The sequence below is a fragment of the Acanthochromis polyacanthus genome, chromosome 21 (genome assembly GCF_021347895.1).
Source record: "Acanthochromis polyacanthus isolate Apoly-LR-REF ecotype Palm Island chromosome 21, KAUST_Apoly_ChrSc, whole genome shotgun sequence".
NCBI classification, from domain to species: Eukaryota; Metazoa; Chordata; class Actinopteri; family Pomacentridae; genus Acanthochromis; species Acanthochromis polyacanthus.
The window spans coordinates 14,666,231-14,680,261 of record NC_067133.1 but is presented as its reverse complement, the minus strand read 5'-3'; the positions used below and the strand labels follow the sequence as shown (position 1 = coordinate 14,680,261).

At 44.3% G+C, this 14,031-nt stretch overlaps 1 protein-coding gene across 5 annotated transcripts in view; it reads right to left on the bottom strand.

The window, feature by feature from the left end:
- Positions 1 to 14,031, bottom strand: part of LOC110948477 (RNA binding protein fox-1 homolog 3-like) — a 550,111-nt gene that overhangs the window by 410,475 nt on the left and 125,605 nt on the right. For all 5 annotated transcript variants that reach the window (XM_051941123.1, XM_051941117.1, XM_051941119.1 and 2 more), the window contains exons 5-6: positions 3,118 to 3,194; positions 2,186 to 2,254 (exon numbers count right to left, since the gene is read on the bottom strand). The gene's annotated coding sequence lies outside the window, so the exon portion shown is untranslated. The remainder of the gene's footprint in view (positions 1 to 2,185; positions 2,255 to 3,117; positions 3,195 to 14,031) is intronic.

Here is a 14,031-nt window from a genome sequence, read left to right as displayed (position 1 = left end):
CTGAGGAACAAGAGACAGAGGGAGGCTCCCCCTCCCATTCACACAGCTCCGCACACACACACACACACACACACACACACACACATTCACGTACACACACAAATCACTCCTCCACATCCAACCACCGACCCCTCCTCCCCCCCCCCCTCCTCCTCCTCCCCCCCCCCCCCCCTCCCCCCCCCCCCCATCTCAATTACCATAGCCGCGGCAGATGTATTGGGCTTGTCAGCTCTCAAGCAAGGCTGTGGAAGAGATGTGGGCTAACTTATCTCATCTAATTTAACCAAGCTATAATCAGACAACACTGTGGGGCTCATTTATGGTTGAACTGGATGGAGGGGTTTGGGAGGTGGGGCGGTGGAGGGGCCGGGGGCACAGAGACAGACTGATAAACTGCAATTAGCTGATCACAGGTCGGAGAGCAGCTGCCTCAAGGTTCAAACCAAAGCCATTTGCACTAGAAAAGACAAACTCGGAAAACTAAACATCATTAAATTCCACAGGAAATTGGAGAAGAGTAGACAGACAAAAGAAAATTCAGGATTATTAACAAGCAACAGGCGGCAACCCAGTTACACTGATTTAACTGTGATTCATGATGCTGTCAGGGCAATTTGACTAATTTTAGTGAGCCAACACCCTTAACACCCAAAAACCAGATTCAGTCTGAACAAGAGACACTGTCAAGGATATTAGGCTTGACGTTTCTGCAGTTGACGCCCAGTTTGCAGCTGAAACTCAAGCACCGGTATTTTTTCTCTCATTAGCCATTGTGCCCAGTCAACAGCGGACCGACTCCAATCGCCTCAACAGAACGTCCCATGAATCCTATCTCTGTCCTCTTCACTCCACCAAATTCAATTAAAAAGAGAAATTGGCAATTAGATCACTGTTATGATCCTGTAACAATGATCTAATCTGTAATTCATTGGCTGGTGTTCCCCTGGGGTGGGGGGGTGAGGCTGTTTGATGGAGTGGCTCAGAGACTCCTTGGCATTCACCTCGGCTCGGGCGGTGCACAAGGGCACAGGTGGAGATGTGGGACCCTGGTGCTACCAGAGGCCTCTACAGTGTCACCACTGGGGCCTCAAGTGGTCCGCGGCAGGAACACAACCTGTGACACGCACTCGTTTGTTCTGTTCTTATATGCAAAAGACCTCGCTTTGCAAGTTTCATGTGTAATATATGTGCCAGCATGCATGGGGACGCACGCAGGAGTCACAGCTGATGTGCAAAAGGCAGAAATGTATACAAACACCGGCTTCTCTCATGGGAGGAACATTTTTGCTCCTTAATTGAATTGAGTCAATTCCATTTGCCTAATGAAGGGGAGGGGGTAGTTTGCCCTTTCTGGGGCTTCAGGCTAACAATCACATTGAGACATGGGGGGTGGAGGTGGTCAAAGGAGGGTGGGGTCACAATATTTAGAATGGAACCAGTGTCTTGTCACCACCTTTGTAACTGGAGTCGCGCTATGGGAACAGCGCTACAGCTCCACCACATGCAGACTGTCTGCAGCACTTATCGTCACTGCTCTGGCCTGAAGCTGCAGCCATGTTTGTGTGTTTGTTATTTAAAAGGCTTGTTACCAGGCAACATTTAATACATTAAAGGGGTTTTTTTATCTTATCATCCATCGCGTGGCGCTTATATTTAGTCTGGGGATAAATGCAGTGTCCTTTATAGCAGACACGCACACCTACACAGACACAGAGCCAGTGGCAACAGGAAAGCAAACTGACTATCACATACAGGAGTGTGTGGGTTTGACACACACATACACACACACACACGCACGCGCACACAGGAACAGTGTGATTGCTCTGCTTCGCTCGTTTAGCACTTCTAAGGCAGAGATCCCCAGAGGCCACCCATCACATCCAGTTACTGTGGCACACAGACACGACCGAGCCCCACCTGCCTGCTCTCACCTCAATCTGTAGGAGGCAGGAGGCACCAGCACCATGTCGCTCTCTTTCTCACTTGCTCACACACATCACTCATCGAAGATCAAAGATGTGGTCACACGCACACACCCACAATCATATCTTTTATCAAAGACCAAGAGGACTTTGTGCTGCACAGACTTTTACAAACTTGCCATCGTGCACATTAACTTGTTACAAATCGCCTCCTCGTCCAAAAATCACAAAAGTACATTGTGCAAATGCGTCTGGTTACTTACTGCATCGTCATCACACTCCGGCTTTCCATGGGAGGTGTGAAGGAGCTCATGAATCCCCAGCTAGTAATCCTGTAGGAGTAGAGAGAATATTATCATTTTCATCCCAGCACTAATTTGAACAAATTTTATGTAATTAACATTAAATGAGTAAAATGTGTCAGCTACATAGTGCCAGTGAGAATAATAGGTGGGAAAAAAATGGAAAATTGCTACATTAACAGATATATTTAAAGAAGAGGACTAATGAGAAAAGGCTGCTGTAACTGTTGTTGAGTCATGCTGATGGCATAGGGTGCTGAGATGAAGTAACGGCTTGCTCAGGGGTGCAACCCCAACAGATGCAAAAGTAGAAATGGGAATCAGATAGCTTGAGTGAGGGTTCTGCTGCTGGGGTGAAAGTGGGGTTTGGTGAAGAATAAGAGGGTAAAGGAGATGGAGGAGGTCTGGCCAGTGATTAGTGAGCTCCCATGCTGGTTGAGCCTGACTTGTCACAGGTTGACATGGGATGCAATTATAGACGGGAAGTTTCCCAGCCCCTCAGGCATGTGCCAGCCATGCTGTCAGCGATGGCTGATGTGTGCGCTTTTGGCACTGCCAAAGGTGTCACAGGCGCTTATGTGTGCTCAAAACTGCTGCACTCCCATGAAAATTGGCCTTAGCTTCCCCAGATGCATTGGATGATGACTGTGTGTGTGCCTGTGCACACATGCTCACTTACCTTTGTTTGAGTATTAGTTAAACCCTACTCCACTCCCAGCCTTCCCTCGGTCTCAATCTTTCTTATTTCCTCTGAAGTTGCAAGGTAAAGCCACAACACTTGTGATTCTGCTGGCTTCTCATGCTGTTCCCACATCCTCTCCTTTTCCCATATCAGCCTGCATATGACTCTGCCAGCAGTGCGAGTAAGCTCTGTAAGACCCAAGGCAAATTACCTCAGCGGGACACTACACTTCTGTTCCCCTTGCTTCCTCTTCCTCTTCCTCATCTTCTTCTCTTTTTCCCCCCTTCTCTGCAAGTCACAAATCAAAGTGTGTACCTCAGCACTGGCTGCACGTCATGGGAGTGCAGCTTAAAATGAATTCAATGTCCTCCACTGGCAGATTCATGTCTTTCCAACAGTGACAAAAAAAAGAAAACTGTTCCAGTATGTAGGGGGGAAAAAAAGGAACATGGTCATTTACCAAAGGACAAAGATGGCCATCTGAACTTTCGTACAACCTTTCTTTTTTTATCATAACCTTTTTTTTTTTTTTCAGAAAATTGATTTGTACAAAGACTTCCATAGTACCATCCAGTGGCTTGAAAGCCATGCTAGTGGGCCATCAGGTGTGATTTTCCACTTCAGACAATTTTTTTAGGAGGGGAAATGGCCTGAAATTGGATCCTTTGGCAGCTTGCAGTTCCTCTAAACTAGCCTTGGGCAACACAATACTTAGCTGCACCCTTTCCTTGCTATCATTTCCAGGAAGATCCGAATTCTAAAGATGCTACCACTAATCCTGCGAGACGAGGTCTAGGGATGGTTCTGGTCAGTAACGTCCCCACCAACAAACATTCAGTCACAATACCATACAAAGATAATTGTACACCATGTTTAGAAGGGTGCAATTACAAGCTTAATGCTGGTGAAGTGAGGCTGTAAGAAGTGTTAGATAGCAGCCTGTTAGCAGCTCTATAGGAGTCACTGGGGTTTGCTACAGTGCCCTGTTAGTGTTGTTAGCAATAACTGTAGGCAGCCAACAGGACATGTCCCCGTGTCCTCTACCTGAGGCCCTGCTGTGATTGCACAGTGGGCCAGCATATGATGCCTCTTTGCCCCTCACAGTTCATAGCCCAACACCCCAACCAAGGGGGCCTGATTAAATCGGAGGAACAAGGGCTAATTAAATAGGGTCTGATCAGAGAGAAGTAAATTATTTAACACTGCCCACACATCCTGATGGCTCTTCTTCAGATCCTGAATCAGAGACTCCTTTTTGTTGCTTTTGTCTCATCCGTTTCATTCTCTCATGTAGCCTTGTCTATTCTGCTGTTTTACAACATTTGCACCGTTGCTCTTTCATCTTTTCAATGACACCATTCAGTAGCCACGGCACACTCATGAAACAGTCTCAGGAACAAATGCAGGGCCGGGGCAGGCGCAAGATAACATTGTGTGTTGATTAAAGACAAGGAGGGAGACACCAGCAACATCTTTTCAAATCAACATAGAATAGGTGACAGAAATATGCCCGCATGGACAAATTTAACAATGGGACAAGTGAAAATGTTAACTTTGGGGTCCTTCTGCTTTCACACTGATATTTTTTATGAGCGCTATCCCCCCTCCTGCTCCTCCCTCACCCTAACCTGCGTATTCTGGAATAAATAACCCTTCCTGTTTTATTATACCCTTTAGAAACCTGTAGACTGTTAAGAGTGCTTTTTGCTGATGCTGTGATTCAAGCAGTATGACCAAAAGTTCACAAGGAAACTCATGTATTCATTCACTCAGCAGGGGATGGCATTTTCCATTTCTTTCCTTCAGTGTTGTGGTCTTTTTCTGACAGCAGTGCTCTCTCTGGGCCAATTTCAGACTTTCTGATCACCCACTGCACCGTGCACATCTTTCAGCGGCTACAGGGTGCTAACTGCAAAACCTAAAGCCCACAGAAAATCACTGACCCATGACAGTGTAGACAAGAGAGAAAAAATTGTTCCATTGCCTTGTAAACATTAAATTATGCATTTATGATCTGTTGTCATGAAACTATTAACCTTGACAAAAGCTGCAAGCTACTATAGCAAGAGGGCATCTAAATGCAGCACTCCATATTCCCCATTATGACCAAGTAAACTGAATGAATCAATTAGTTCTCACAGCACCAGGTCAAGTGTAACTTTAAATGGGAAATCAGGAGTGATTGTGACAAACTGTGCAAACATTGCAGAGAAAATAATATGTAACAGCTCTCCATAGGTGTTTGGTTGTTGCTGTTCAGATGAAGCAACTGAACACAGAATTGCAACACTGAGTACTGCATCGATTATTGTTTGCCAAAACATTGGACTTTAAAACTGTTAATTAAAAGTTATCACAGCTTCAACTGGTTAATCTATCACAGCAAAATATTGAAGTGAACAGCACAGTTAATGGTGCTGGACTTCCACATCATATACCAGGTATGCACACTCCTAAATGACAACATGCTGAGTTGCAGGAAGAGCAAATTGGGACCAGGTTCCTTTTTTTTGCCAGACATCCTGCGCGTCTTTGCTGGAGCCCTCTGCATTGGCACTGCAGTGGTCTGATTGTCTCTCTGAACAAGGCTTTGCTGTATTTACCTTTATTGTTGGTAGTGTTCTGCTGAGAAATGGGAACAACTATGAGAACTTGGAGAACACTCAGACTTTTCTAAAGGTTTCTTTAGAAGTCCATAGATGAACTAGTGATGGAGGGGTGCTCTGCATCAACCACTCAAGGCATGTTTTGTAATTATGTAAGTTAGGTCCACCTAGTAATTTATTAAATCATTAAAAGTGCATCTCTCTAAGAAGAATGCAGTTGGAATTGTTTCCATTTTCTGCATTGTATCTGTGTCCCATTGCCTCTTTTAGGATGTGCAGATATACGCAATTTCTGCCTTTCTAAGCTACACAAAGGCGAGTTAAAACACTGAAGTAATTCTGCCATACATGTTTTAACTGGAAACTGATTCTAAAGAAAAAAGAAATCAAACGAATGGTGGAGATGTGTTGCTTTAAAACATATTTGTGATGCCTCAGAAACAAAAGCATAAAAAAAAAGTTTTCCTGAAAACATAATTGAGAATGTGGGCTACACAGTGGGTGAGTGGTTAGCAATGTCACCCTGCAGCTAGAAGATCCCCGGTTCGTGTCCTAGCCTAGGCCTTTCTGCATGGAGTTTGCATATTCTCCCTGTGCATGTGTGGGTTTTCTCCTGGTACTCTGGCTTCCTCCCACAGTCCAAAAACATGCTGAGGTTAACTGGAAATTCTAAATTGTCCATAGGTGTGAATCTGTGTGCTTGTTTGTCTCTGTGTGCGGTCTTGTGACCGATTGGATGATTGGATGATTGGATGGATGGATGGATGGATGGATGGATGGATTTTCCTGTGGTTTTGTAAGGTTCACCAAAAAAAGTCAAGATCGGAGGTTCCATGACACTAACCATTGTCAATACTGCTGGAATGCCATTTGCAGTCAGAGCCTATTTTGCATGTTTTCACTTGACAGCATACACCTTCCTGCATAAACAGTACAGCGACAAGTTCTTCATACTTGTCTCAGCTGTTGAGGGTGCTGAAACATGCATATTTTGTAGTTTACAAGTTCTTAGGAAGTATGGCAGGTAGGGATTATTTGTTTTTAAGGAATGTATGTTACTGTTATAGTGGTCAAATTTCAAACCTTAAGGAGAAACATGCATGAATCTGTGGGTTCACCACTAGACAGCTTGAATGTGTTATTTAGCTATATTATTATTTAGTAAGCCAAAAAAACAACATTCATGTTAATAGATATGAGAATGAACTAGGGCTGCAAGGATTAATCGATTAGTTGCCAGCTATTAAATTGATCACCAACTGTTTCCATAATCAACTGTCACTGGTGGCCAGCAGTGGCAAACTGATGACAACAAGCTTTGGCAAACTAATGTCTCCGTTGCAAATGACACAAGTTGCTACAAATGTGCAGCAAACACTTTGTCAAAGTCGAATTGAATTATGGAGTACATTTAAAATACCAGCAGAGCAGAGTTGAACCAATGCGCTGTACAGTTAAAATAGCAGGGCATAAAACGCACACAATAATGCAATGACAAATCTGAAAAAAATAAGAAAATATTAAGAATAAAAGACACAACGCAATAAAAGATGAAGTCAGACTGTCAAGCTCTACTTGAGGAGGGTCTTAGGCCGTGACTTCCAACATTTTACAGTTTGAGCAGTTCTTGCATGGAAACTTCAACTGTTTCAGAGATTAGGAGCGGTGACTGCAAAGCCTCAATTGCCTCTATTTTTGTGCCTTGAGCTCAGAATATCCAAGAGCATCTGGTTGGTTGGCATCATACTCTAATTGGAGCATGAAGATGTAAAAGTTCCTATAAGTACGGCAGTGCTAGATCATTTAAAGCCTTAAACACAAACAATAGAATCTTAAAATTAATCTCAAAAGAATAAGAAGCCAGTGGAGAGAGGACAGTGCTGGAGTCATGTCATCATACAATAATATATGCTATACTCTATAGATCATTCTATAGTAATAAAGTTTGTAAGGGAACCACATGAGGCTGGGGAATCATGCAATAAATTACGTTGTTATATAGTAATAAAGTACTCAATCATACTTAGAACGTGACTAAGCTATTTTCCCATTTATTTTTATTTCCTGAAAATTTGAAAACAGATTGAAGGTGGATTCCTAAGATTTTAGTTTCCCAGGATTAAACACTAGTAGCAGGGTAAGTTATTCTGGCAAATCAATGCTTTAAAAAAATATGACCATATGTGTAGGCCTGATTTTAAGAATTCAAACAAGAAAAAAAATGAGTCACTGAGGGTTAACATGATACTCTGTTCCAAAGTAGTGAAGAAAGCGACAGAGATGAGTGAAAACTCAATAAGATTTTCCTTTGATTATCTTATTCATCATGGTCGAAACCCAGTCCCCAGACCGTGATATTCAAAATTAGAACCAGAGTAACGTTGTCATGGAAACACAAGTCAGCAAAAGACGATGAGCCTTGACATATCACCGAGTAAAGTCCAGGTACACGTGGCATCTTCCAACAGCTTCTGCACTTCAGCATCACTTTAATCACTGAAAATGAATCACACTGTATGCTGTAAAATATCATGACACAGACCAAAAAAACAGGACACAAACTTTTAGATCAATGTGTTTAAGGTATGCAACTGCTTTACTACATGCTTTTGCTCTCTGCGTTAATGCTTTGAGACTGTATAGGCTGTGTTGTGTCTGTGCATATTCATTATGAAAACAACATTTTACTCTAGTGGCAAAATGATGTTGACCTTTGCAAAATCGAATACTAGCAAACCGTGTCTCATTGTTCAAAGATAATAGCTGGGCAACATCCCTTGTAAGGCAGATGATGTTGCTGGCATGCTGAGTGCCAGCCTCGCTATTGGGTGGGTGTTGGACTGCTGATGACTCACTCTTCATCTTCTTTAGAAAGACCTGGGTGACAGGCTTCTGTTTTAGCTACTGTAACAAAGTGTTTCCTGTTGTCGGTGAATCTCCCCACACTTAGATAAATGACTGAGCAAAATCTCCTCTTGTCGCCGCAACACCTACCTGAGGTTTACTCAGGATGACATGGAAAAGAGGAGGAGGACTTGTGAGGGCAAAAGAGAGGGAGAATGCGAGGGGGAGATAGCGGCCAGCCACCCTAAAGAAGCTTTGTTCATTCCCCAGGGAAATTGCATCACATATTGATCCATGCTCCCTGCATCTAATGGACACAAGAGGGTGGAATTGCTAGTGGCAATTGGGAAATAGTTATGAGAATAACAAGGAGTCATTAAGGCATAAAACCTAGGTTAGTCACCTAAAGACCTTTCACCTGTCTTCACACATGCCTCTCAGTGCAGGCTGCCACATCGGCTACATATACACCGAGGAGTCAGATTGCCAAAGCAGTGGGATCACAGACTCATACAAGCATTTGTCTCAATTACACCCCTTACACTGGCAAATAAACAGGGGAGACAGACAATCATTCTATATTACATTCATGACTATGGCACTTTACATTTTCTATCAGCGTAACAGACTCCCTGGGCCATCTCACAATCCTCACATTTATGTTTTTTACTGCCTCGCACACATCCTGCTGCTCGTGTGCACAGATGGAGCATTTACCAGAGAGGGATTTCCACTACTGCTGTAACATTTATGGCCCTTTCTCCAAGGCAAAAACAGCAAGATCCAAAACAAGGTCTGGATCCTAACCCAAATCTGTCATGCCATTAGCGTTGTCGAACAACTTCAAAAATAAAAATAAAAAGAAGAAGACTGAATGCAAAACACAGCCCTTAGTACTATTCTGCACTGATTCTTTCTTCTGCAACCTCAGTGTCGGATTTGTCCACAGAAAGGGCAGCAGCTACATTTTAACTCGCTGTGGCTTAGTTTTCCTCAAATGCATTCAAAAAATGTTTTTCTAACGCTGTGGTAAACCAAGAGAAAAATTGAAGGCTAGAGTAAGACTAGAGCAAGAAGAGCAAATATGTGATTATCATTAAAGTAGAAGGAAGTGGGAGGATCAGCTTCATGGTGATTTCAGTTTGTGGATCTCACAGTTTGATGTAATGCAGAACCTGAGGGATTGCACAAAAGGTAGAGTTGATATCCTGTTTTCTCTGGCTTCTTCACACCTAAACAGGCAAAACTAATTATTTCAACGATATATTTTCGAAGCATAATTAGGCTCCTTTTAGCTGCAAATGCACAACAAAAGAACTCGCAGCCCTGTACTATTTCAATTTGATTTTAATCAATTTTTATGGATTTTCTTTGGCTAATAACCACTCTAGCCATCTGTACCGCAATCCACATACTTCATTATTCTCAGAAGCTTGTGGACAATTTCACACATTTCTGCATGTAAATTATTGATCACCTTTCAACTCCTAAAAAAGAATGAATCAACTCCGTGCATGTAAATAGGCTGCTACACTTAGCTGAGGTGTTTCCCAGTGTCAGGCTGGTGGTGATTTTGATTTGATGCCATTAGGATATTAAGTGCAGTGGATACTGAGTGCTGTTACAGCCAGGCAGAGGCAGCACATCAATCTCTGTCAGAGAGGTGGAAATCTGTCTCCAGATAAGAGCAGCCAACAAGGAGCTGTGGTAGCCAAACACCAGCGGCATAAAAAAAACTAAAATCCCACGTGTAATGGGAAAACTAGTTCTCTATATTGAACTGTATACAAGCCTATATGCAGCATCTCATCTTGGCTCTGTATAATAAACTGTACACAAGCTAAGCTATAGTATCTCATCTTAGCCCTTGGGCAGGCACAACATGGCAGATACAACAATAGGCTGCACACAGATTCAGGTCCTCTGATAACATATTGAGTGCCAGTTTGAGATCTTGCAGGATATGCGCCGCACATGCATATTTCAACATCATCTTTTCAAGGCCACAGTGTTGCCTGCTTCCTCTGTTTGTTAACAGAGCTGGGAAAAGGACGTGAATGCCATTTTGTGCACATTTGTCGAAGATGTACAATGTTCTGGCTCTCCTCTTGCCAAGTGCTTCTTTTGGCTTTGAGCTGCCTCTCACGGGATCCCCCCCACACACACACACACACACACACACACACACCCCTCACCCAAAAAAAAAGTTACCTGACGAGCCACCGTTCTCACAGGAAACTGGGTGGGGTGGTGGGGGTATGTGGAAAAGGGGTGTGTAGGGGTGGGGGGTAGGTAGAAACAGAGACAGAGAGAAAGAGAAAGCTCTCATTATTTTTCCCTAATTGCCCACGAGCGACCCTCCTGATTCTCCCCTCTGCAACCAGGTACAGTGCCTCATTACAGGCAGCCTCCTCAGTTTTCCCGGGAGAAACCCATGAAAAGGCCATGAAAGGCCTCATCTGACAGGGGCCAGCCAGACTGGACCAATTAACAGGGTTTTTCTGTGCTCTGACTTGCCACACTGCAGTTTGCAACTCATCTATGGTGTGAGACTTGCAGACGTCCTAGGTCAAGTTCGGATGGTTTGTTCAGAAAGGTAGAAAGGCTCAGGGATAAGGGCAGTGCCATCTTGGTAGCTCCTCTATGCCATTTACATGTTTCTCACTCTTTTCTAGAAAGATTTTTTGAAAAACAGCAACACGACTGACTGCAAAAGCCTTTTTTTGTTTGTTTTGATTAGCTTTGAGATGGAAAATTAACAGAGAATTAATTAAAGTTGAGAGCAGAGCCAGTTTTAATTTTCTATTCAGGACAAGAAAAAAAAGTGTTTATTAATTTTGGATCAACACTCAAACTGTGACAGGCCATTGAAAGTTTAAAATATAGATGTTTTCTGGTGCCCTGGCATCATTGCGCCATGAAGGCTGAACGTAATTGTCTCTCAGCCTCCCAGCGCCAGGTGACTTAGTGTGTGTCTGAATAAATGACCCAGTCAAGGTGAGCTCCCTGTGTCAAGTCAGGAGCATCAAAGACAAACCACGCAACCTTGCCAGAGGGCCCGTTTTCCTTTCACCTGGAGAACTCCATTTTCACTCTCCAAGGCTTGATGCATTCAAGCCCATCCTGATCTTTGTAATGACTGGTCAAAAAACAGGTTCAGACAACCTCCTGTCTATTAGTGGCATGAAAGACAAGACTTTCAAAGAGCGTTCTCCTTCCTCTTCAGCATTGAAAGACACAGGCATTCTCTTCAAGGTCGCATCAGTTTCCACTGGAGTGATTCAAAGCAAAAAAAAATCACCTGAATGTAAACAGCACTGACTGATAGAGTGGAGGACAATGATGGGGCCCGTGACAACGACACCACTCAGCGAGAGAGTCTATGACAGTTGCAGCGACGGTGTGTTTGGGCAGAGGAAAAAGGGAATGAGACAAAGAGGAAGGGTTATGAGGGGTTGGGCTGGATGGAAGAGGGGTACTGATTGGCTTGCCATCTCATGGGGTGCATGTTTGCCTGCAGGGAAAGGTCACGGGAGGGAACAGGAGTAACGAGGTGTGAAGGGAAGGCACTGTCCTCGGCTCTTGGGCCCTAGGAGACAGCCCCGGCAAGGTGTTAATGCAGATGCTGCAGCGTTCCAGGTTCTATTTATTACACCTTTTCGAGGGAAGCCAGCCTAGAGTTTCACCATCAGTCAATACAGCTGAAAACATGCTAATCAGAAGCACAAACTGGCAGCAAATCCAACTCCCAGGCCCACAAATGGATAAACAGGAAATGTAGCAAAGCTTGGCCTCTGAGGCCCTGTCCACACGTATCCAGATAAGTCTGAAAACGCATATATTTTTCTCCGATTCGGCCTGTCATCCACACGTAACCCGAGGTTTTTGGTTCTGAAAACTGAGGTTTTGAAAACTCCGGCCAAAGTGGAGATTTGGGAAAAACCCCGGGTATGCGTTTACATGTGGACAGACATAACCGGAGTTTTAGGACCACAGACGTCACTGCCTGCGACAAAACTGCTGTGACGTCAGACATGCGACCTTTGTAGACAATCGGAGCAGAAAAACGCGCTCAAAAGTGTACTGGTTTCAACAATACTACAGGCGCTTTTTGCTTGTTTAGAGACTTAGACTTTGACTTTCTTTATTGTCATTGCACAAAAAACACAGCAGTGAAATTTTGGCAACGAAATGTCATTGCTTGGCTTCCGTATTACAACATGTGGGGGGTTAAAAAATTGAAAATACAGGAGCTAAATATTATAATACAAGAGCTAAATATAAATACAAGAGCTAAAATATTATAATATAAAAACTAAATATCTTTGAGTGCAATCGAAAAGAAATAGTTAAACAGGATGTTAACAACAGAATAAATAGTGCAAAATAGAATAATCAGTATATAAACAGTATAAACATTGTAGTGCAAAACAAAATAACCAGTATAAGAACTGTATAAACATTGTAGTGCAAAACAAAATAACCAGTATAAGAACTGTATAAACAAACATTGTAGCAGCTGGGGGTGGGGTGGGGGGGGGGGGTGGGTGGGTGGGGGGGGGGGGGGGGGGGGGGTGTTATTGCACAAATAGGTGTTAATTTAATTTATTATTAAATATTGTCCATATGAAAAAGGGCACTGATAAGAGGTTGTCCATCAGAAAGATATTCCGATATTGTCCGTGGAGTGTGTGGTCGGGGTTATTTGGCATTTAGCAGTCTGATGGCCAGGGAGAAGTAACTGTTTCTGAGTCTGGCTGTTCTGCAGCGGATGCTGCGGAACCTTCTACCAGACGCCAGGCAGGAGAACAGTCCATGCTGGGGGTGGGTGGGGTCAGAGAGGATCCGGTGAGCTCTGGATAGACAGCGGCTTTCTGCTGTGTCCTGGATGGTGGGGAGTGGGGTCCCGATGATCTTCTCCGCTGTCCTCACCACTCTCTGCAGAGACTTCCAGTCTGAGGCCCTGCAGCTTCCAGACCAGACGGAGATGCAGCTGGTCAGCAGGCTCTCGATGGTCCCTCTATAGAAGGTGGTTAGGATGGGAGGGGGGAGGGAGGCTCTTTTCATCCGCCGCAGGAAGTGCAGGCGCTGCTGTGCCTTCTTCGCCAGGGAGGTGGTGTGGAGTGACCAGCCAAAGTTGTCAGTGATATGCACCCCGAGGTACTGGGTTGTGCTCACGACTTCCACGGCTGTGTCGTTGATGCGGAGGGGTGTGTGGCTGGTTCTGGATTTCCTGAAGTCCACGATGATCTCCTTAGTTTTGTCGACATTCAGGACCAGGTTGTTCACCTTACATCAGTCCACAAGATGTTGCACTTCCTCCCTGTAGGCCTGTTCGTTGTTGTCCTGAATGAGGCCCACAACTGTTGTGTCGTCCGCATACTTCAGGATGTGATTGCTGCTGTACCTGGGGCGATAGTCGTGGGTCATCAGGGTGAACAGCAGCGGGCTCAGGACACATCCCTGGGGGGAGCCGGTGTTCAGGGAGATGACACTGGATGTATTGTTACCCACTCTGACAGACTGGGTTCTGTCGGTGAGGAAGTCCAGCAGCCAGTTGCACAGGGAGGTTTTGAGACCCAGGGACTCCGATTTGCATACCAGGTCCTGGGGGATGATCGTATTGAATGCTGAGCTGAAGTCCAACAGCAACATCCGTACGTGGGTGTTCTTCT